The sequence below is a fragment of the Scyliorhinus torazame genome, chromosome 24 (genome assembly GCF_047496885.1).
Source record: "Scyliorhinus torazame isolate Kashiwa2021f chromosome 24, sScyTor2.1, whole genome shotgun sequence".
NCBI lineage: Eukaryota > Metazoa > Chordata > Chondrichthyes > Carcharhiniformes > Scyliorhinidae > Scyliorhinus > Scyliorhinus torazame.
The window spans coordinates 40,537,003-40,545,012 of record NC_092730.1 but is presented as its reverse complement, the minus strand read 5'-3'; the positions used below and the strand labels follow the sequence as shown (position 1 = coordinate 40,545,012).

The 8,010-nt window shown below is 48.4% G+C and overlaps 1 non-coding gene across 1 annotated transcript; it reads left to right on the top strand.

The window, feature by feature from the left end:
• The first annotated feature begins 6,875 nt into the window (after positions 1-6,875).
• Positions 6,876-6,964, top strand: trnar-ucg (transfer RNA arginine (anticodon UCG)). Its single transcript is given in 2 exon segments — positions 6,876-6,912; positions 6,929-6,964. It is a non-coding gene; the product is annotated as a tRNA-Arg (tRNA).
• Positions 6,965-8,010: the final 1,046 nt, after the last annotated feature.

Below are 8,010 nucleotides of genomic sequence, written 5' to 3'. Positions count from 1 at the left end.
GTTTCCTCCGGGTGCTCTGGTTTCCTCCCACAGTCCAGAGATGTGCAGGTTAGGTGGATTGGCCATAATGAACTGCCTTTAGTGTCCAAAATTCAATGTTTTGTCAAAGCAATTCCACTATGCTACCGTGCTGCCCTTACCTTGTCCTTATACCCTCTGTGGGGTATTCCTGGAAGTTATTATATAAACATTTCCCCTTCGCTTTGTTAAAGGAATTGGAAACATTGGAAAACTCCTGGTTCTATCTTTATCAAATGATATGACTGTGTTAATAAAACATAACCCATTTCAGTCAGTGGAGATGTGATATTGGCACCAATAAAACTCACACACCACAGCAGATATTGTCTGTTTCCCTCAGAGAGAGTCAATTGAAGAGTTTCCCGATTTCGTTACTTTGAGCTTCCCAGTGAAGTGCAATGACAAATGTCCGGATCACACTGGAAGCAACACTTTGATACTAATTTACTGAAAAGAAAAGGCGGATGCACTGTGATAGCGACATGTTTACTTTTGGTGTGAGTGAGAATATAAACAGCAGAGGTTGGTTTATGGGTTGTGGGCCCAGCACGCTTCCGCTGCGCCACTCCGCTCCTTTGGTCCGCCGTGTTCGTAATTACTGCTCTGAGGCAGCCAGATAACTATTTTTTTAAACGAAAACCCAAGTGTTGTAAAGCTCACTTTGGCTGGACAATAACACGGAACTTCAGCACGGCTGTAACAGACAGAGGAAGACACACAGAAAAGCAGGAAGAGACTACCAGGACACACACACACAATGACACACAGCAGAGGTGCAGTGCAAACCAGCAAGATACTGAGATGGACAAACTGGTTATTTAGGAAAACGGGGTTTTCTGTTGCACAAAGATAGGCAATTAAATGTATTTCTGCTGTGTAACTGAGCTCTCTGCTGTGTAACTGAGCTCTCTGCTGTGTAACTGAGCTCTCTGCTGCGTAACTGTGCTCTCTGCTGCGTAACTGTGCTCTCTGCTGTGTAACTGAGCTCTCTGCTGCGTAACTGTGCTCTCTGCTGCGTAACTGAGCTCTCTGCTGCGTAACTGTGCTCTCTGCTGCGTAACTGAGCTCTCTGCTGTGGAACTGTGCTCTCTGCTGTGTAACTGAGCTCTCTGCTGCGTAACTGCGCTCTCTGTGCGTAACTGAGCTCTCTGCTGCGTAACTGTGCTCTTTGCTGCGTAACTGAGCTCTCTGCTGTATAATTGTGCTCTCTGCTGTGCAACTGAGCTCTCTGCTGCGTAACTGTGCTCTCTGCTGCGTACTGAGCTCTCTGCTGCGTAACTGTGCTCTCTGCTGCGTAACTGGGCTCTCTGCTGTGTAACTGTGCTCTCTGCTGTGTAACTGAGCTCTCTGCTGCGTAACTGTGCTCTCTGCTGCGGAACTGATCTCTCTGCTGTATAATTGTGCTCTCTGCTGTGTAACTGAGCTCTCTGCTGCGTAACTGTGCTCTCTGCTGCGTAACTGTGCTCTCTGCTGAGTAACTGCGCTCTCTGCTGTGTAACCGTGCTTTCTGCTGTGTAACTGAGCTCTCTGATGTGTAACTGAGCTCTCTGCCGAGTAACTGTGCTCTCTGATGAGTAACTGAGCTCTCTGCTGTGTAACTGTGCTCTCTGCTGCGTAACTGAGCTCTCTGCTGTGTAACTGTGCTCTCTGCTGTGTAGCTGAGCTCTCTGCTGCGTAACTGTGCTCTCTGCTGCGTAACTGAGCTCTCTGCTGTATAATTGTGCTCTCTGCTGTGTAACTGAGCTCTCTGCTGCGTAACTGTGCTCTCTGCTGCGTAACTGTGCTCTCTGCTGAGTAACTGCGCTCTCTGCTGTGTAACAGTGCTTTCTGCTGTGTAACTGTGCTGTCTGCTGTGTAACTGAGCTCTCTGCTGAGTAACTGCGCTCTTTGCTGTGTAACCGTCCTCTCTGCTGTGTAACTGAGCTCTCTGCTGTGTAACCGTGCTCTCTGCTGTGTAACTGTGCTCTCTGCTGTGTAACTGTGCTCTCTGCTGTGTAACTGAGCTCTCTGCTGTGTAACCGTGCTCTCTGCTGTGTAACTGTGCTCTATGCTGTGTAACTGAGCTCTCTGCTGAGTAACTGAGCTCTCTGCTGTGTAAGCGTGCTCTCTGCTGTGTAACTGTGCTCTCTGCTGTGTAACTGAGCTCTCTGCTGTGTAACTGTGCTCTCTGCTGCGTAACTGTGCTCTCTGCTGCGTAACTGTGCTCTCTGTTGCGTAACTGCGCTCTCTGCTGTGTAACTGAGCTCTCTACTGTGTAACTGTGCTCTCTGCTGCGTAACTGTGCTCTCTGCTGAGTAACTGCGCTCTCTACTGTGTAACTGCGCTCTCTGCTGAGTAACTGCGCTCTCTGCTGTGTAACAGAGCTCTCTGCTGAGTAACTGTGCTCTCTGCTGTGTAAATGAGCTCTCTGCTGAGTAACTGCGCTCTCTGCTGTGTAACAGTGCTTTCTGCTGTGTAACTGAGCTCTCTGCTGAGTAACTGCGCTCTCTGCTGAGTAACTGCGCTCTCTGCTGTGTAACTGTGCTTTCTGCTGTGTAACTGAGCTCTCTGCTGAGTAACTATGCTGTCTGCTGTGTAACTGAGCTCTCTGCTGAGTAACTGCGCTCTCTGCTATGTAACTGTGCTCTCTGATGTGTAACTGAGCTCTCTGCTGAGTAACTGTGCTCTCTGCTGTGTATCTGACCTCTCTGCTGAGTAACTGCGCTCTCTGCTGTGTAACTGTGCTCTCTGCTGTGTAACTGAGCTCTCTGCTGAGTAACTGCGCTCTCTGCTGAGTAACTGCGCTCTCTGCTGTGTAACTGTGCTTTCTGCTGTGTAACTGAGCTCTCTGCTGAGTAACTGCGCTCTCTGCTGTGTAACTGTGCTCTCTGCTGTGTAACTGCGCTCTCTGCTGTATAATTGTGCTCTCTGCTGCCTAACTGTGCTCTCTGCTGAGTAACTGAGCGCTCTGCTGTGTAACTGAGCTTTCTGCTGTATAATTGTGCATTCTGCTGCGTAACTGTGCTCTCTGCTGCGTAACTGTGCTCTCTGCTGCGTAACTGTGCTCTCTGCTGTGTAACTGTGCTCTCTGCTGTGTAACTGTGCTCTCTGCTGTGTAACTGTGCCCTCTGCTGTGTAACTGAGCTCTCTGCTGTGTAACTGAGCTCTCTGCCGAGTAACTGTGCTCTCTGCTGAGTAACTGAGCTCTCTGCTGTGTAACTGTGCTCTCTGCTGCGTAACTGAGCTCTCTGCTGTGTAACTGTGCTCTCTGCTGTGTAACTGAGCTCTCTGCTGCGTAACTGTGCTCTCTGCTGCGTACCTGAGCTCTCTGTTGTATAATTGTGCTCTCTGCTGTGTAACTGAGCTCTCTGCTGCGTAACTGTGCTCTCTGCTGCGTAACTGTGCTCTCCCCTGAGTAACTGCGCTCTCTGCTGTGTAACAGTGCTTTCTGCTGTGTAACTGAGCTCTCTGCTGTGTAACTGAGCTCTCTGCTGAGTAACTGTACTCTCTGCTGAGTAACTGTGCTGTCTGCTGTGTAACTGTGCTGTCTGCTGTGTAACTGAGCTCTCTGCTGAGTAACAGTGCTCTCTGCTGTGTAACTGCTCTCTCTGCTGTGTAACCGTCCTCTCTGCTGTGTAACTGAGCTCTCTGCTCTGTAACCGTGCTCTCTGCTGTGTAACTGTGCTCTCTGCTGTGTAACTGTGCTCTCTGCTGTGTAACTGAGCTCTCTGCTGTGTAACCGTGCTCTCTGCTGTGTAACTGTGCTCTCTGCTGTGTAACTGAGCTCTCTGCTGAGTAACTGAGCTCCCTGCTGTGTAACCGTGCTCTCTGCTGTGTAACTGTGCTCTCTGCTGTGTAACTGAGCTCTCTGCTATGTAACTGTGCTCTCTGCTGCGTAACTGTGCTCTCTGCTGCGTAACTGTGCTCTCTGCTGAGTAACTGCGCTCTCTGCTGTGTAACTGAGCTCTCTACTGTGTAACTGCGCTCTCTGCTGAGTAACTGCGCTCTCTGCTGTGTAACAGTGCTTAACTGCTGTGTAACTGAGCTCTCTGCTGAGTAACTGCGCTCTCTGCTGTGTAACAGTGCTTTCTGCTGTGTAACTGAGCTCTCTGCTGAGTAACTGCGCTCTCTGCTGAGTAACTGCGCTCTCTGCTGTGTAACTGTGCTTTCTGCTGTGTAACTGAGCTCTCTGCTGAGTCACTGCGCTCTCTGCTGTGTAACTGTGCTCTCTGCTGAGAAACTGCGCTCTCTGCTGTGTAACTGTGCTCTCTGCTGTGTAACTGAGCTCTCTGCTGAGTAACTGCGCTCTCTGCTGAGTAACTGCGCTCTCTGCTGTGTAACTGCGCTTTCTGCTGTGTAACTGAGCTCTCTGCTGAGCAACTGCGCTCTCTGCTGTGTAACTGTGCTCTCTGCTGTGTAACTGCGCTCTCTGCTGTATAATTGTGCTCTCTGCTGCCTAACTGTGCTCTCTGCTGAGTAACTGAGCGCTCTGCTGTGTAACTGAGCTTTCTGCTGTATAATTGTGCATTCTGCTGCGTAACTGTGCTCTCTGCTGCGTATCTGTGCTCTCTGCTACGTAACTGTGCTCTCTGCTGTGTAACTGTGCTCTCTGCTGTGTAACTGTGCTCTCTGCTGTGTAACTGTGCTCTCTGCTGAGTAACTGCGCTCTCTGCTGTGTAACAGTGCTGTCTGCTGTGTAACTGTGCTCTCTGCTGAGTAACTGCGCTCTCTGCTATGTAACTGTGCTCTCTGCTGTGTAACTGAGCTCTCTGCTGAGTAACTGTGCTCTCTGCTGTGTAACTGAGCTCTCTGCTGAGTAACTGCGCTCTCTGCTGTGTAACTGTGCTCTCTGCTGTGTAACTGAGCTCTCTGCTGAGTAACTGCGCTCTCTGCTGAGTAACTGCGCTCTCTGCTGTGTAACTGTGCTTTCTGCTGTGTAACTGAGCTCTCTGCTGAGTCACTGCGCTCTCTGCTGTGTAACTGTGCTCTCTGCTGTGTAACTGCGCTCTCTGCTGTATAATTGTGCTCTCTGCTGTATAATTGTGCTCTCTGCTGCCTAACTGTGCTCTCTGCTGAGTAACTGAGCGCTCTGCTGTGTAACTGAGCTTTCTGCTGTATAATTGTGCATTCTGCTGCGTAACTGTGCTCTCTGCTGCGTAACTGTGCTCTCTGCTGCGTAACTGTGCTCTCTGCTGAGTAACTGCGCTCTCTGCTGTGTAACTGTGCTCTCTGCTGTGTAACTGTGCTCTCTGCTGTGTAACTGTGCTCTCTGCTGTGTAACTGTGCCCTCTGCTGTGTAACTATGCTCTCTGCTGCGTAACTGTGCTCTTTGCTGTGTAACTGTGCTGTCTGCTGTGTAACTGAGCTTTCTGCTGTGTAACTGAGCTCTCTGCTGAGTAACTGCGCTCGCTGCTGTATAATTGTGCTCTCTGCTGTTTAACTGTTCTCTCTGTCCTGCAACCGTGACTGTGCCGTTGACAGATCTTCACTGTGGTTGGGTCAAATCATTCCCAGTTGTGGAAATGTGATCCGTCTGAATCAGAACCTTTCTCCGCCATTACTGAGACGAAATTTCAATTCCAGATTTATCAAATCTTGTCATGAAAGATTAGTTCAGGTCTCTGGATTTCCAGTCCAGGGACAGAACCTTGTATTCCTGTTATCAAAACAGTTCGGTCAGCTCAACATTCTGAGATGGAAGCGCCCAATATGGGGCTTGAACCCAATATGAAACAATATAGGGCTTGAATCCACGACCGTGGGATTAAATGTCCGATGCTCTATCGACTGAGCTAGCCGGGCTACTGTCAGAAACATTATTATCCCTCTTCCTGAGGAGATTATAATTTGCTGAGCAGCGAACCTTGTGTCAAACCGTTTACTAAAATTCCGATTAATTCTTCGGTCACAGTCGCTGGGAGCAGGGCTCGAACCAGCTGGGGAAGTCCAACACCTTAACCACTCGACCATCGCAGCTCGGTTCAATAGGTCATTCATTAAACATTATAAAACATACAAAACATTATAAAACCGGCCAGGAATCACTGCAGGAAGGTCTTGCATTCCTGCGATGAACGGTGCCCCGGTTTTTCTGTGAGGAGCGGTTTAATCTACCTCACAAATGACCATTGGATTTGGAGAGAAGCCTTGAGAGACTCGAAAATCCAAGTTCCCGAAACGCACAATTTCACTGATTCAATTGTTTGCGGAAGAAAATAAGTTACATTGGAAATATCCTAGAAGTTCATTTTTGCTTTATATGGAACAGCACCGAACTTCCCAGTCCAGCTCCAAATTAAAGCAATTCAATCACAGAAACTGGCAGCACAGAAGGAGGCCTGTGCAGACCGAATGCTCACGTGATTACGTGTCCCGCATCTAAAATGATCAGGTGTTCTCCCCGGATCGCGCTCAGAGCACAAGCCTGGAGCAGCTGCTCAAACAGTAAATAAATTATTTTTTGTTACACGTCCTTGGTCGCCAGTCTTTGAGAGATCAGAATTTCTCCATGGTGTCAGGAGTGGGCAGTATGGCACAAGGGCTTCGCCACCTAAACCCGCTGCTGTCATAGAATCAGAGAATCCCTACTGTGCAAATGAAGACCATTCGGCACAACGAGTCTGTACTGACCCTCCGAAAGCTCACGCACCTGCCCTCTGCTGGAATATTGGGTCCGATGGAGCAACTCTGGCCCCCATTCCAACCCCTGAAATCCGTCCCTCCCCTCTCATGAGTGGGGTGCAGGATTGGAGGGTCAGTGCAGACTCGATGGGCCGAATAGCCTCCTTCTGCATTTTACTGGTTTCTATGGAAACAGATATGATCACAGTATTTATTCACATAGGATAAGCATTGGCTCGCACGCTCCTGCCGGTGGCCGCGTGGCCTAATGGATAAGGCGTCTGACTTCGATGAACCGAATGATGATATCAGAAGATTGCAGGTTCGAGTCCTGTCGCGGTCGTTTTATACAGAAATCCGGTGGAACTTGCTGACAGCCGATTTTTCCCTCCTCGGCTCATAGTTCCACCTTTCCATCCAAGCATTGCAGGGCTTTTTATGGAATATAATTCCTTCTAACATTGTTTTCATTCAATTCGCTCTCATCCTAGTATTTTGTTTATCCCCTGATGAATCCGCAGTATCTGTTTGACTTGGATCAAGTACAGAATAATATATTATGTATCAATCGGTTCAATACAATTCTGTGGAAGAAATTCTAATGTCGTCAGGAAGACAGACAGAGTCATAGAGTCATAGATGTTGGCAGCATGGAAAAAGCCCTTCGGCCCAGCTTGTCAATGCCGCCCAGTTTCTTTCACTAAGCTAGACCCACTTGTCCGCATTTGGCCCATATCCCTCTATACCCACCCTGCCCATGTAACTGTCGAACTGATTTTTAAAAGACTAAATGATAACCGCCTCCACCACTGCCTCTGGCAGCCCGTTCCAGATGCTCCTCATTACCTTATTTATGCTCCTCATTATTTCATAGACCTCTATGACATCATCCATAAGCCTCCTACGCTCCAGGAAAAAAAGTGCCAGCCTATCCAGCCTCTACCTTTCACTCAGACCATCAAGTCCTGGTAGCATCCTTGTAAACCACTTCTGCACTCTTTCTAGTTTAACAATATCCTTCGGAAAATAGGGTGACCAGAACTGAACACAATATTCCATGTGTGGTCTTACCAATGTCTTGTGCAACTTGAACAAGACGTCCCAACTCTTGTATTCAACATTTTGAGCTTAAAACCTCGCATTCCGAATGCCTTCTTCACCACCCTATCGACCTGCGACACCACCTTCAAGGAGCTGTGAACCTGTACTCCTAGATCTGTTTGTTCTGTAATTCTCCCCAACTCCCTACTAGTAACTGATTAGGTCAATCCCTGATTTGAGCTACCAAAATACATCACCTCACATTTATCCAAATTAAACTCCATCTGCCATTTATCGGCCAACTGGCCCAAGATGTTTAATAATGAGCTGAATCAACTGTTTTTTGTT